Source organism: Amphibalanus amphitrite, unplaced genomic scaffold (assembly GCF_019059575.1).
Source record: "Amphibalanus amphitrite isolate SeventyFive unplaced genomic scaffold, NRLGWU_Aamphi_draft 000226F_arrow, whole genome shotgun sequence".
Taxonomy (NCBI): Eukaryota; Metazoa; Arthropoda; class Thecostraca; order Balanomorpha; family Balanidae; genus Amphibalanus; species Amphibalanus amphitrite.
This window is the reverse complement of record NW_024881721.1, coordinates 191562-206804: the sequence shown is the minus strand read 5'-3', so window position 1 is coordinate 206804 and position 15243 is coordinate 191562. Positions and strand designations below refer to the sequence as shown.

Here is a 15243-nt window from a genome sequence, read left to right as displayed (position 1 = left end):
TGCTCGCTCAAGTGTACTTTAAATTTTTCTTAATTATTAAGTAAACTTTAACCAACCCTGCTGGTTGGTTGGTGCAACCCCCCCCCCCCCCTGAGGTTTTTCGGAAATAGTGCAAAAACGGCGGCGCGCAGCGCCGCCAAATTTTGGGTACCTTATGGGGCAAACCTTGCGCATCTTTTGATTAAAAAAAAAAATTTGACCGGGTCATGTCAGGTCACGGAGTTATGACGTCACAAAGGGAACAGCCTCCGGCCGGATTTTCACAAACTGAGTGCCAACGCCCGAGGTTTCCTGCCGGTGGTACGGACATCGGTTGATGGATCGTGATGAAACTTCCCATGCATGTTGGGGCAAGTATTGGCTATCATATGGTATAAGAAACTTGACCGGGTCAGGTCAGGTCACGGAGCTATGACGTCACAAGAGGAACAGCGTCCGGTACTATTTTTGAAAAGCGCCCGAACCACTATTTTGCTAATTCTTGTCACCTCAATGGGAATATGCAGCAATATTAGCTTCTATAGGGAGCAAATGGACCTCCCAAATCCAAAAATACAATCAGATTTCAAAAATTTAAAATTTTGATTTTTCGAATTTCTGCCGCCGACTGTGACCTTGCCGACTTCCGGCGCTCCCAACGCGCCATTTTTAGAGCTAGGGAAACGAAATACATACCAAACGATAGAGAATTGATCAAGGAACACGATAGTGAAGGTTTCAAGTCGATATCTCCCACCGTTTTGCCGCAATCGCCGCGGAAATTTGAAAAAGTATATTTTTCCGAAAAATTTGACCTTTGACCGGTCAAAAGTAGGTCAAATGTTGACCTAGGACCAAAAAATATGCCACCAATCGCGAGATCTCGGACTTCGGAGAGAGCAATCCGTTGGTCTTTTCCGCTAAGCTCTACGACGCTCCGTTTTCAAACGCCAAGGGGGGGGTCGCACCAACCCCCCCCTGCATGGGCGAAGGTGGCAGATCGCCGTTTACGGGCGAGGGTTAATTAATTAGTTAAGTTGTAGTTAACCAAATTGCATCATATCGCATATCATTCGATTCGGCTGATCACCAGGAATACAAAGACACCATTTTTTAAGCTCTAGCGTCATTATGTGCCAAGTTATTGGCAAAAACGTCATTTGACCTCAGTTGACTTCATTTGACCTGACCCATGGATAAGTACACCGAACAAAGAAGCACCAAGTGACCTGCTCTTAAATACTGTGGTTTCAAAGCACAAAAGTCAAAAGTGATAGAACGAAGCGGATATCTCCAGTATTTTCCGAATTTAGTATTTTCCCATAGGCTTAACATTACGACGTAATGACCTCTAACTGACCTCAGGTCAGTGACATAAAAAACCCGAACTATGTGTTATACAACTCGGTGAACTTAGCACATCCTGAAAACTTGAAGGAAATCAGTCCAAGACTGTGAGTTGGACAGGTGCAAAAAGAAAGTTGAAATTTGACCATGACCTTGTACCGGTTTTTCTGACGTGACCTGACCCAAGGTCACCCGGACCTGAAATTTTCAGGTCGTATGTAAAAAGGTTGCCCCATAGGCTGTGCCAAATTTGCGCCGCCGTTTTTACGCTATCTTCGAAAAACCTTAGGGGGGGGTCGCATCGACCCCCCCCCCTGCCAGGGCGAGGGTTAAATTGTAGGTATCGCTGTCTCCTCTTCATAGAACATCAGCGCATAGCATATCACCTATAATCTGTGTAACAGGAATCCATTCAAATTTCGGAATGGCCAGGTGTACGTTTCACCGTAGGTACTGAATGTCTTGACGAGCATCTCCCTCACAGATGGCAGTAGTAGTGAGGGCCTGAAGTTATACTGTGCCGCAACGCTCCACCGTACTCCACGTGTTGACGAGCATCTCTCCTAGATGGCGGTAGTAGTGGGCGCCTGAAGTTATGCTGTGCCGCAACGCTCCATCCTTCAGGATATGGTTTCTGTGTCCCGTATTATTCGCGCAACAATGTATAATTGTATAGAAACCCGAATTCGGAAGCGTTTTGCAATGATAAGATACGCGAATTTTCTTAGATTATCATCATCATCATCATCATTTATTTCGTTTGGAAGCTCCATGCACTCACGGCTTTTCAGTCCAAGTGTCATACAGTAAATAGGTAGGCACATATATAAAGCTAAAATAAACACTAAAGCTAAAAGTAAAAACCATGAAAAGCATGGGACTTAAAAAGTAAAATGCATATCGGTACAAATGACCGAAAGCTACGCGCACAGTGACTAGTCACCATTGAGTAATCGTCGACAACGCCTGCGACAAGTGGCCGACGTGCGTGACGACCGAATGTCTGCTGGCAGCGAGTTCCAAACGTCATAGGCACGGGTGGAGAATTGTGCTGGACTGGGGGTGCTCGAGCTCTCCCAATTCCACGCCGGCCACGCCGGCTTGGCTTTGGAGCCGCGGCCGGGCGGCGCGGGTCAAGGTCACCGCTAGGCGGCGGCGGATTTGCTGCGCCCGAGCACCCCCAGCTGGTCACAATTCTCCACCTATGGTCATAGGCGCGGTAATAAAAGAACTTGCGAGCATGTTCGGTGCGGACCCTCGGCAGTTCGAGCTGCATATTCTCAGTGGCTCGAGTCTGTCTGCTCGACACGTCACTGCGTTGTACAAACCGCTCAGAGAGGCACTTCGGTGCGTGAATGCATTATTCAACAAGTAATGCACAGTACTGCAGTCATTCTCCGCCACCAGCCTGTCTATATGGGGCCAGCATAGCTCTGCCAACAGAGGCGTCACATGAGCCGAGCGTCGGACTCCCATGACGACCTGTGCACAGTGGTTTATCACCTTCTGAATACGGTGTCGCTGCACGACGCCACATCCCGACCACACAGACATACAGTATCGGATGTGGGGAAAAATTAACATCTCCACGATCATCTGCTTCACGTTTCGCGGCAGGCCGCGAGCGGATCTGGACAGTCCCCCTAGTGTGGCATAGCATCGGCGGATAACCGCGGTCACATGCGATTCAAAAGTCAGTCCGGAGTCGACTACCACACCGAGAATCTTGGTCGCTACGGATGGACGAATCGTCGCACTACCAAACTTAACAGTAAATTCTGTGTCGAGTCGGCGCCTTTGTGACTTTACAACAACAAGATCTGTTTTGGTGGGATTGATTTTCAAACAGTTTTGAACAAACCAGTGACTCGCGATCTCTAAAGTGCTCTCTACATCTGATTTGAGTTTTGGCATGTGCTTTGGTGATGCTCTATGCAAAAACTGAACGTCATCGGCGTACATAACAGTTTTTGTGTCCAGGTACGATGCTAGATCATTCGTGAAAATCAAAAACAGGATCGGCCCGAGCAGCGACCCCTGAATCACGCCGTGAGTGATCGGTCTCACCTCCTCACCACCCCGAACCACCTGACATCTGTCGGACAGCCAGTCACGGAACCAGTGCGCGTCGATTCCATACCAGCCCAGCTTTTCCAGGAGCCGGGGATGCTGGACACTGTCAAAAGCCTTACTGGTGTCAGCGGTCGTCAGACACCCTATGAGGCCGCCATCCAGGCCTTCCATGAGAAAACTGGCAGTGTCCAGCATCGCCGACTCCGTGGATCGGCCAGGCCGGAACCCGTGCTGCGTCTCGGTCAGAAGATTAAGATTGCTTATAACTCCATAACGTGGATCTGAGATGCCAGATGCAAATACTAGGTAGATACGGATAACACATGCGACCTCCCTTTTGTCGAGAACACATCGTCATTCTTGAATATACGTGGGGTGAATGAAAAGTTTTGAGCCTAACAGGTGACGCAGGTTCATGAAAATTTGGTCACATATTTTGCCACTATACTTAGGTGTGTACACCAAATTTGAAGTCCTAGTCATTTTCGTTTCGTTTTCAGAGCCCGTTTAAGTGAAGAAGATTCCGCCTTCGGTGAAAAGGGAGAAAATCGAGAACCGAGCTTTTATAAAGTATTGCGATTTCAAAGCCATGTCTTCATCTGAAATTAAAAAGGACCTGAAATTAAACTTATTGGTTGTGGCCCATCACATGACACTGTTTAAGCTTGAGCTGCTAATTTCAAGCAGGGCAGGAACAGCGTCCAAAATGAAAAATATCAAAAAACGCCGTAGAAGGTGACAAAATCGGAAAACATTGACCCTGCTCTAGGGGTGTGGATGCTGGATCCAAGACTGTGACCTCATCAGATGGCGGTAAGAATGGACATCTCCCAGGAGCAGGCTGGCGACATTCTTACAAATGGGTATGGCATGGGAAAGGTCTCTGCTCATTGGGCCTCTAGGCTTTTTGCTGCAGAGCACGACGAGAGATGTGTAATGACATTTGGCGCTAGTTGAAGCAGGTTCTGAGAATTAAAAGTCACTTTTTCGCCACCGCTGATAAACGGCGGGTGTTTCACTTCAATCTAGCATTGGAAGAACAGTGGAGTCAGTGAAAGAACGTCTCTACTCTAATCTGAAAAAAAAAATTAAATGTCAGAGTCACAACAATGAGGAAAGTGTTCCGTAATTGGGAAAATAAATGACATGTCTGGCAAGTGCACTCCTTTCCAAAGGGTCTTACTTTAATGGGGCATTACAAGATATCTTGGCTCGCTCCGCGTCGCTTTGGCCATAAAAAGATGAAGGAGAAAATTTGGGATCGAATGGTGTTTTTCCGGTGACGATCGGACGTCTAGAAGCTTCGATATTGGCGAAAAACTTGTTGAACTTGCAAAAGTACTTGGTACTTGCTTGGTACTTGCCAAAGTACTCGGTACTTGCCAAAGTACTTGGTACTTGCTTGGTATTTGCATAAGTACTCGGTATTTGCCAAAGTACTTGGTACTTGTAAAAGTACTTGGTACTTGCTTGGTACTTGCAAAAGTACTTGGTACTTGCTTGGTACTTGTACTCGCCCCCCCCGTTCCCCCGACTCTACTCCCATCCCTACCCCCTCGGGATAATTCCGGGTTCGTCGGGTAGGAAAACTTGCCACTCTATCCCCCCCCCAGAGCCATTTGATATCGATCGGTGTTTGGTCCCGTGTCAATCGGTCGTCAATAAGCCGAGATATGCACGGCGAATTATTTCAATCGGCGCCGTTCAGAATCTTCAGGACGGAGGTACCCACACTCATTCCTGGCCGTATCTCACTTTTCCGAGATCTACGTCAAACTACGTATTTAAAACTACATATTCTACAGCCGAATCTTCCAACTGGGGGTACCTCACTCACAATCGCACGTGAATTCAGCCGCATTCCATGTCACGCGCAATGCTGAAGAGATATGTCTGCACGCAGATATCTCGCAAGCCCTAAGAGAAAAAGCTCGCTGCAAAAACTCAGCGCTTCAAAAAAAACCCGAAATCCTACTCAAATGGATAATTAAACAAGATATCTTGGCTCGCTCCGCGTCGCTTTGGCCATAAAAAGATTAAGGAGAAAATTTGGGATCGAATGGTGTTTTTCCGGTGACGATCGGACGTCTAGAAGCTTCGATATTGGCGAAAAACTTGCTGAACTTGCAAAAGTACTTGGTACTTGCTTGGTACTTGCCAAAGTACTCACTTGGTACTTGCTTGGTACTTGCCAAAGTACTCGGTACTTGCCAAAGTACTTGGTAATTGGTACTTGCTTGGTACTTGCCAAAGTACTCGGTACTTGCCAAAGTACTCGGTACTTGCCAAAGTACTCGGTACTTGCCAAAGTACTTGGTACTTGCTTGGTATTTGCATAAGTACTCGGTATTTGCCAAAGTACTTGGTACTTGCTTGGTATTTGCATAAGTACTTGGTACTTGCTTGGTACTTGTAAAAGTACTTGGTACTTGCTTGGTACTTGCGAAAGTGTTTGGTACTCGCAAATGTACTTGGTACTGCACTTTTGTATGTTTCGACTACCTGGTCTGTTTTGTATGTTTTGCACGTTTTATGTTACGGCTTCCATGTATGCTTTGATAAGTGTACGCTGCGGTCTTGTATGCGCCCGACTGCGGTTGTACCGCTAGGTGGCAGCAGCTGCCGGCAGACTCGGCAGTTTTTCCCGTCGTCGGGCGGTCGGCGGCGAATCTCCGCAACGGAGGGACCGCCACCGAGTTTGTCACGTGAATCAGCCGCATTCCTGTGTGGCGCGCAATGCTGAAGAGATATGTCTGCACGCAGATATCTCGCAAGCCCTAAGAGAAAAAGCTCGCTGCAAAAACTGAGCGCTTCAAAAAACCCGAAATCCTACTCAAATGGATAATTAAACAAGATATCTTGGCTCGCTCCGCGTCGCTTTGGCCATAAAAAGATTCGGGAGAAAATTTGGGATCGAATGGTGTTTTTTCCGGTGACGATCAGACGTCTAGAAGCTTCGATATTGGCGAAAACTTGCTGAACTTGCAAAAGTACTTGGTACTTGCTTGGTACTTGCCAAAGTACTTGGTACTTGCTTGGTATTTGCATAAGTACTCGGTATTTGCCAAAGTACTTGGTACTTGCTTGGTATTTGCATAAGTACTTGGTACTTGCTTGGTAATTGTAAAAGTACTTGGTACTTGCTTGGTACTTGCGAAAGTACTTGGTACTTGCACTCGCCCCCCACCCCCCGTTCCCCAGACTCTACTCCCACCCCTACCCCTTCGGGATAATTCCGGGTTCGTCGGGTAGGAAAACTTGCCACTCTATCCCCCCCCCCCCCAGAGCCATTTGGTATCGATCGGTGTTCGGTCGTCAATAAGCCGAGATATGCACGGCGAATTATTTCAATCGGCGTCGATCAGAATCCTCAGAACGGAGGGACCCACACTCATTTCTGGCCGTATCTCACTTTTCCGAGATCTACGTCAAACTACGTATTTAAAACTACATATTCTACAGCCGAATCTTCAAACTGAGGGTACCTCACTCACAATCGCACGTGAATCAGCCGCATTCCTGTGTGGCGCGCAATGCTGAAGAGATATGTCTGCACGCAGATATCTCGCAAGCCCTAAGAGAAAAAGCTCGCTGCAAAAACTGAGCAATTCAAAAAACCCCAAATCCTACTCAAATGGATAATTAAACAAGATATCTTGGCTCGCTCCGCGTCGCTTTGGCCATAAAAAGATTCGGGAGAAAATTTGGGATCGAATGGTGTTTTTCCGGTGACGATCGGACGTCTAGAAGCTTCGATATTGGCGAAAAACTTGCTGAACTTGCAAAAGTACTTGGTACTTGCTTGGTACTTGCCAAAGTACTCGGTACTTGCCAAAGTACTTGGTACTTGCTTGGTATTTGCATAAGTACTCGGTATTTGCCAAAGTACTTGGTACTTGCTTGGTATTTCCATAAGTACTTGGTACTTGCTTGGTACTTGTAAAAGTACTTGGTACTTGCTTGGTACTTGCGAAAGTACTTGGTACTTGCACTCGACCCCCCCCCCCCCCCCCCCCCGTTCCCCCGACTCTACTCCCACACCTACCCCCTCGGGATAATTCCGGGTTCGTCGGGTAGGAAAACTTGCCACTCTACTCCCCCCCCCCCCCCACAGAGCCATTTGGTATCGATCGGTGTTGATCCCGTGTCAATCGGTCGTCAATAAGCCGAGATATGCACGGCGAATTATTTCAATCGGCGTCGATCAGAATCTTCAGAACGGAGGGACCCACACTCATTTCTGGCCGTATCTCACTTTTCCGAGATGTACGTCAAACTACGTATTTAAAACTACATATTCTACAGCCGAATCTTCAAACTGGGGGTACCTCAGACCGTGGGAACGACTCGGCTCAGCACTGCCGCACGCGCATTCAGCGGCGGCTTGTCGATTTTTCGAGTGTCGGCTGCCGATCTCCCGAGAGCCGGCCACCTGTCAGCCGCCGCTCGGCTCTGTGTTAAGCATATGGGGACGGCGAATTTCTCCCGGAGGGAAGCACCTCGCTCACAAAAGCACGTGAATCAGCCGCATTCCTTGTTATCGTCTAATGCTGAAGAGATATGTGTGTACGCAGCTATCTCGCAAGCCCTAAGAGAAAAAGCTCGCTGCAAAAACTCAGCGTTTCAAAAAACCCGAAATCCTACTCAAATGGATAATTAAACAAGATATCTTGGCTCGCTCCGCGTCGCTTTGGCCATAAAAAGATTCGGGAGAAAATTTGGGATCGAATGGTGTTTTTCCGGTGACGATCGGACGTCTAGAAGCTTCGATATTGGCGAAAAACTTGCTGAACTTGCAAAAGTACTTGGTACTTGCTTGGTACTTGCCAAAGTACTCGGTACTTGCCAAAGTACTTGGTACTTGCTTGGTATTTGCATAAGTACTCGGTATTTGCCAAAGTACTTGGTACTTGCTTGGTATTTCCATAAGTACTTGGTACTTGCTTGGTACTTGTAAAAGTACTTGGTACTTGCTTGGTACTTGCGAAAGTACTTGGTACTTGCACTCGCCCCCCCCCCCCCGTTCCCCCGAGTCTACTCCCACACCTACCCCGTCGGGATAATTCCGGGTTCGTCGGGTAGGAAAACTTGCCACTCTACTCCCCCCCTCCCCACAGAGCCATTTGGTATCGATCGGTGTTTATCCCGTGTCAATCGGTCGTCAATAAGCCGAGATATGCACGGCGAATTATTTCAATCGGCGTCGATCAGAATCTTCAGAACGGAGGGACCCACACTCATTTCTGGCCGTATCTCACTTTTCCGAGATGTACGTCAAACTACGTATTTAAAACTACATATTCTACAGCCGAATCTTCAAACTGGGGGTACCTCAGACCGTGGGAACGACTCGGCTCAGCACTGCCGCACGCGCATTCAGCGGCGGGTTGTCGATTTTTCGAGTGTCGGCTGCCGATCTCCCGAGAGCCGGCCACCTGTCAGCCGCCGCTCGGCTCTGTGTTAAGCATATGGGGACGGCGAATTTCTCCCGGAGGGAAGCACCTCGCTCACAAAAGCACGTGAATCAGCCGCATTCCTGGTTATCGTCTAATGCTGAAGAGATATGTGTGTACGCAGCTATCTCGCAGGCCCTAAGAGAAAAAGCTCGCTGCAAAAACTGAGCGTTTCAAAAAACCCGAAATCCTACTCAAATGGATATATAAACAAGATATCTTGGCTCGCTCCGCGTCGCTTTGGCAATCAAAGTATGAGGGAGAAAATTTGGGATCGATGGGTGTTTTTCCGGTGACGATCGGACGTCTAGAAGCTTCGATATTGGCGAAAAACTTGCTGAACTTGCAAAAGTACTTGGTACTTGCTTGGTACTTGCCAAAGTACTCGGTACTTGCCAAAGTACTTGGTACTTGCTTGGTATTTGCATAAGTACTCGGTATTTGCCAAAGTACTTGGTACTTGCTTGGTATTTGGTACTTGCTTGGTACTTGCGAAAGTACTTGGTACTTGCACTCGCCCCCCCCGTTCCCCCGACTCTACTCCCACACCTACCCCCTCGGGATAATTCCGGGTTCGTCGGGTAGGAAAACTTGCCACTCTACTCCCCCCCCCCCCCCCACAGAGCCATTTGGTATCGATCGGTGTTGATCCCGTGTCAATCGGTCGTCAATAAGCCGAGATATGCACGGCGAATTATTTCAATCGGCGTCGATCAGAATCTTCAGAACGGAGGGACCCACACTCATTTCTGGCCGTATCTCACTTTTCCGAGATGTACGTCAAACTACGTATTTAAAACTACATATTCTACAGCCGAATCTTCAAACTGGGGGTACCTCAGACCGTGGGAACGACTCGGCTCAGCACTGCCGCACGCGCATTCAGCGGCGGCTTGTCGATTTTTCGAGTGTCGGCTGCCGATCTCCCGAGAGCCGGCCACCTGTCAGCCGCCGCTCGGCTCTGTGTTAAGCATATGGGGACGGCGAATTTCTCCCGGAGGGAAGCACCTCGCTCACAAAAGCACGTGAATCAGCCGCATTCCTGTGTGGCGCGCAATGCTGAAGAGATATGTGTGTACGCAGCTATCTCGCAAGCCCTAACAGGAAAAGCTCGCTGCAAAAACTGAGCACTTCAAAAAACCCGCAATCCTACTCAAATGGATAATTAAACAAGATATCTTGGCTCGCTCCGCGTCGCTTTGGCCATAAAGAGATTCGGGAGAAAATTTGGGATCGAATGGTGTTTTTCCGGTGACGATTGGACGTCTAGAAGCTTCGATATTGGCGAAAAACTTGCTGAACTTGCAAAAGTACTTGGTACTTGCTTGGTACTTGCCAAAGTACTCGGTACTTGCCAAAGTACTTGGTACTTGCTTGGTATTTGCATAAGTACTCGGTATTTGCCAAAGTACTTGGTACTTGCTTGGTATTTCCATAAGTACTTGGTACTTGCTTGGTACTGCGAAAGTACTTGGTACTTGCACTCGCCCCCCGTTCCCCCGACTCTACTCCCACACCTACCCCCTCGGGATAATTCCGGGTTCGTCGGGTAGGAAAACTTGCCACTCTACTCCCCCCCCCCACACACACACACAGAGCCATTTGGTATCGATCGGTGTTTATCCCGTGTCAATCGGTCGTCAATAAGCCGAGATATGCACGGCGAATTATTTCAATCGGCGTCGATCAGAATCTTCAGAACGGAGGGACCCACACTCATTTCTGGCCGTATCTCACTTTTCCGAGATTTACGTCAAACTACGTATTTAAAACTACATATTCTACAGCCGAATCTTCAAACTGGGGGTACCTCAGACCGTGGGAACGACTCGGCTCAGCACTGCCGCACGCGCATTCAGCGGCGGCTTGTCGATTTTTCGAGTGTCGGCTGCCGATCTCCCGAGAGCCGGCCACCTGTCAGCCGCCGCTCGGCTCTGTGTTAAGCATATGGGGACGGCGAATTTCTCCCGGAGGGAAGCACCTCGCTCACAAAAGCACGTGAATCAGCCGCATTCCTGTGAGGCGCGCAATGTTGAAGAGATATGTGTGCACGCAGCTATCTCGCAAGCCCTAAGAGAAAAAGCTCGCTGCAAAAACTCAACGTTTCAAAAAACCCGCAATCCTACTCAAATGAATAACTAAACAAGATATCTTGGCTCGCTCCGCGTCGCTTTGGCAATCAAAGTATGAGGGAGAAAATTTGGGATCGATGGGTGTTTTTCCGGTGACGATCGGACGTCTAGAAGCTTCGATATTGGCGAAAAACTTGCTGAACTTGCAAAAGTACTTGGTACTTGCTTGGTACTTGCCAAAGTACTCGGTACTTGCCAAAGTACTTGGTACTTGCTTGGTATTTGCATAAGTACTCGGTATTTGCCAAAGTACTTGGTACTTGCTTGGTATTTGGTACTTGCTTGGTACTTGCGAAAGTACTTGGTACTTGCACTCGCCCCCCCCGTTCCCCCGACTCTACTCCCACACCTACCCCCTCGGGATAATTCCGGGTTCGTCGGGTAGGAAAACTTGCCACTCTACTCCCCCCCCCCCCACAGAGCCATTTGGTATCGATCGGTGTTGATCCCGTGTCAATCGGTCGTCAATAAGCCGAGATATGCACGGCGAATTATTTCAATCGGCGTCGATCAGAATCTTCAGAACGGAGGGACCCACACTCATTTCTGGCCGTATCTCACTTTTCCGAGATGTACGTCAAACTACGTATTTAAAACTACATATTCTACAGCCGAATCTTCAAACTGGGGGTACCTCAGACCGTGGGAACGACTCGGCTCAGCACTGCCGCACGCGCATTCAGCGGCGGCTTGTCGATTTTTCGAGTGTCGGCTGCCGATCTCCCGAGAGCCGGCCACCTGTCAGCCGCCGCTCGGCTCTGTGTTAAGCATATGGGGACGGCGAATTTCTCCCGGAGGGAAGCACCTCGCTCACAAAAGCACGTGAATCAGCCGCATTCCTGTGTGGCGCGCAATGCTGAAGAGATATGTGTGTACGCAGCTATCTCGCAAGCCCTAACAGGAAAAGCTCGCTGCAAAAACTGAGCACTTCAAAAAACCCGCAATCCTACTCAAATGGATAATTAAACAAGATATCTTGGCTCGCTCCGCGTCGCTTTGGCAATCAAAGTATGAGGGAGAAAATTTGGGATCGATGGGTGTTTTTCCGGTGACGATCGGACGTCTAGAAGCTTCGATATTGGCGAAAAACTTGCTGAACTTGCAAAAGTACTTGGTACTTGCTTGGTACTTGCCAAAGTACTCGGTACTTGCCAAAGTACTTGGTACTTGCTTGGTATTTGCATAAGTACTCGGTATTTGCCAAAGTACTTGGTACTTGCTTGGTATTTGGTACTTGCTTGGTACTTGCGAAAGTACTTGGTACTTGCACTCGCCCCCCCCGTTCCCCCGACTCTACTCCCACACCTACCCCCTCGGGATAATTCCGGGTTCGTCGGGTAGGAAAACTTGCCACTCTACTCCCCCCCCCCCCCCCCACAGAGCCATTTGGTATCGATCGGTGTTGATCCCGTGTCAATCGGTCGTCAATAAGCCGAGATATGCACGGCGAATTATTTCAATCGGCGTCGATCAGAATCTTCAGAACGGAGGGACCCACACTCATTTCTGGCCGTATCTCACTTTTCCGAGATGTACGTCAAACTACGTATTTAAAACTACATATTCTACAGCCGAATCTTCAAACTGGGGGTACCTCAGACCGTGGGAACGACTCGGCTCAGCACTGCCGCACGCGCATTCAGCGGCGGCTTGTCGATTTTTCGAGTGTCGGCTGCCGATCTCCCGAGAGCCGGCCACCTGTCAGCCGCCGCTCGGCTCTGTGTTAAGCATATGGGGACGGCGAATTTCTCCCGGAGGGAAGCACCTCGCTCACAAAAGCACGTGAATCAGCCGCATTCCTGTGTGGCGCGCAATGCTGAAGAGATATGTGTGTACGCAGCTATCTCGCAAGCCCTAACAGGAAAAGCTCGCTGCAAAAACTGAGCACTTCAAAAAACCCGCAATCCTACTCAAATGGATAATTAAACAAGATATCTTGGCTCGCTCCGCGTCGCTTTGGCAATCAAAGTATGAGGGAGAAAATTTGGGATCGATGGGTGTTTTTCCGGTGACGATCGGACGTCTAGAAGCTTCGATATTGGCGAAAAACTTGCTGAACTTGCAAAAGTACTTGGTACTTGCTTGGTACTTGCCAAAGTACTCGGTACTTGCCAAAGTACTTGGTACTTGCTTGGTATTTGCATAAGTACTCGGTATTTGCCAAAGTACTTGGTACTTGCTTGGTATTTGGTACTTGCTTGGTACTTGCGAAAGTACTTGGTACTTGCACTCGCCCCCCCCCCGTTCCCCCGACTCTACTCCCACACCTACCCCCTCGGGATAATTCCGGGTTCGTCGGGTAGGAAAACTTGCCACTCTACTCCCCCCCCCCCCCCCCCACAGAGCCATTTGGTATCGATCGGTGTTGATCCCGTGTCAATCGGTCGTCAATAAGCCGAGATATGCACGGCGAATTATTTCAATCGGCGTCGATCAGAATCTTCAGAACGGAGGGACCCACACTCATTTCTGGCCGTATCTCACTTTTCCGAGATGTACGTCAAACTACGTATTTAAAACTACATATTCTACAGCCGAATCTTCAAACTGGGGGTACCTCAGACCGTGGGAACGACTCGGCTCAGCACTGCCGCACGCGCATTCAGCGGCGGCTTGTCGATTTTTCGAGTGTCGGCTGCCGATCTCCCGAGAGCCGGCCACCTGTCAGCCGCCGCTCGGCTCTGTGTTAAGCATATGGGGACGGCGAATTTCTCCCGGAGGGAAGCACCTCGCTCACAAAAGCACGTGAATCAGCCGCATTCCTGTGTGGCGCGCAATGCTGAAGAGATATGTGTGTACGCAGCTATCTCGCAAGCCCTAACAGGAAAAGCTCGCTGCAAAAACTGAGCACTTCAAAAAACCCGCAATCCTACTCAAATGGATAATTAAACAAGATATCTTGGCTCGCTCCGCGTCGCTTTGGCCATAAAAAGCTTCGGGAGAAAATTTGGGATCGAATGGTGTTTTCCCGGTGACGATCGGACGTCTAGAAGCTTCGATATTGGCGAAAAACTTGCTGAACTTGCAAAAGTACTTGGTACTTGCTTGGTACTTGCCAAAGTACTCGGTACTTGCCAAAGTACTTGGTACTCGCTTGGTATTTGCATAAGTACTCGGTATTTGCCAAAGTACTTGGTACTTGCTTGGTATTTCCATAAGTACTTGGTACTTGCTTGGTACTTGTAAAAGTACTTGGTACTTGCTTGGTACATGCGAAAGTACTTGGTACTTGCACTCGCCCCCCCGTTCCCCCGACTCTTCTCCCACACCTACCCCCTCGGGATAATTCCGGGTTCGTCGGGTAGGAAAACTTGCCACTCTACTCCCCCCCCCCCCCCACACACACAGAGCCATTTGGTATCGATCGGTGTTTGTCCCGTGTCAATCGGTCGTCAATAAGCCGAGATATGCACGGCGAATTATTTCAATCGGCGTCGATCAGAATCTTCAGAACGGAGGGACCCACACTCATTTCTGGCCGTATCTCACTTTTCCGAGATGTACGTCAAACTACGTATTTAAAACTACATATTCTACAGCCGAATCTTCAAACTGGGGGTACCTCAGACCGTGGGAACGACTCGGCTCAGGACTGCCGCACGCGCATTCAGCGGCGGCTTGTCGATTTTTCGAGTGTCGGCTGCCGATCTCCCGAGAGCCGGCCACCTGTCAGCCGCCGCTCGGCTCCGTGTTAAGCATATGGGGACGGCGAATTTCTCCCGGAGGGAAGCACCTCGCTCACAAAAGCACGTGAATCAGCCGCATTCCTGTGAGGCGCGCAATGTTGAAGAGATATGTGTGCACGCAGCTATCTCGCAAGCCCTAAGAGAAAAAGCTCGCTGCAAAAACTCAGCGTTTCAAAAAACCCGAAATCCTACTCAAATGAATAACTAAACAAGATATCTTGGCTCGCTCCGCGTCGCTTTGGCCATAAAAAGCTTCGGGAGAAAATTTGGGATCGAATGGTGTTTTCCCGGTGACGATCGGACGTCTAGAAGCTTCGATATTGGCGAAAAACTTGCTGAACTTGCAAAAGTACTTGGTACTTGCTTGGTACTTGCCAAAGTACTCGGTACTTGCCAAAGTACTTGGTACTCGCTTGGTATTTGCATAAGTACTCGGTATTTGCCAAAGTACTTGGTACTTGCTTGGTATTTCCATAAGTACTTGGTACTTGCTTGGTACTTGTAAAAGTACTTGGTACTTGCTTGGTACATGCGAAAGTACTTGGTACTTGCACTCGCCCCCCCGTTCCCCCG

General features: G+C 48.9%; 1 protein-coding gene across 1 annotated transcript in view; it reads right to left on the bottom strand.

Annotated features, from left to right (window-relative positions):
- LOC122385674 (LIM homeobox transcription factor 1-beta.1-like) overlaps positions 1–15243 on the bottom strand; it is a 59435-nt gene that overhangs the window by 3367 nt on the left and 40825 nt on the right. The window lies entirely within an intron of this gene.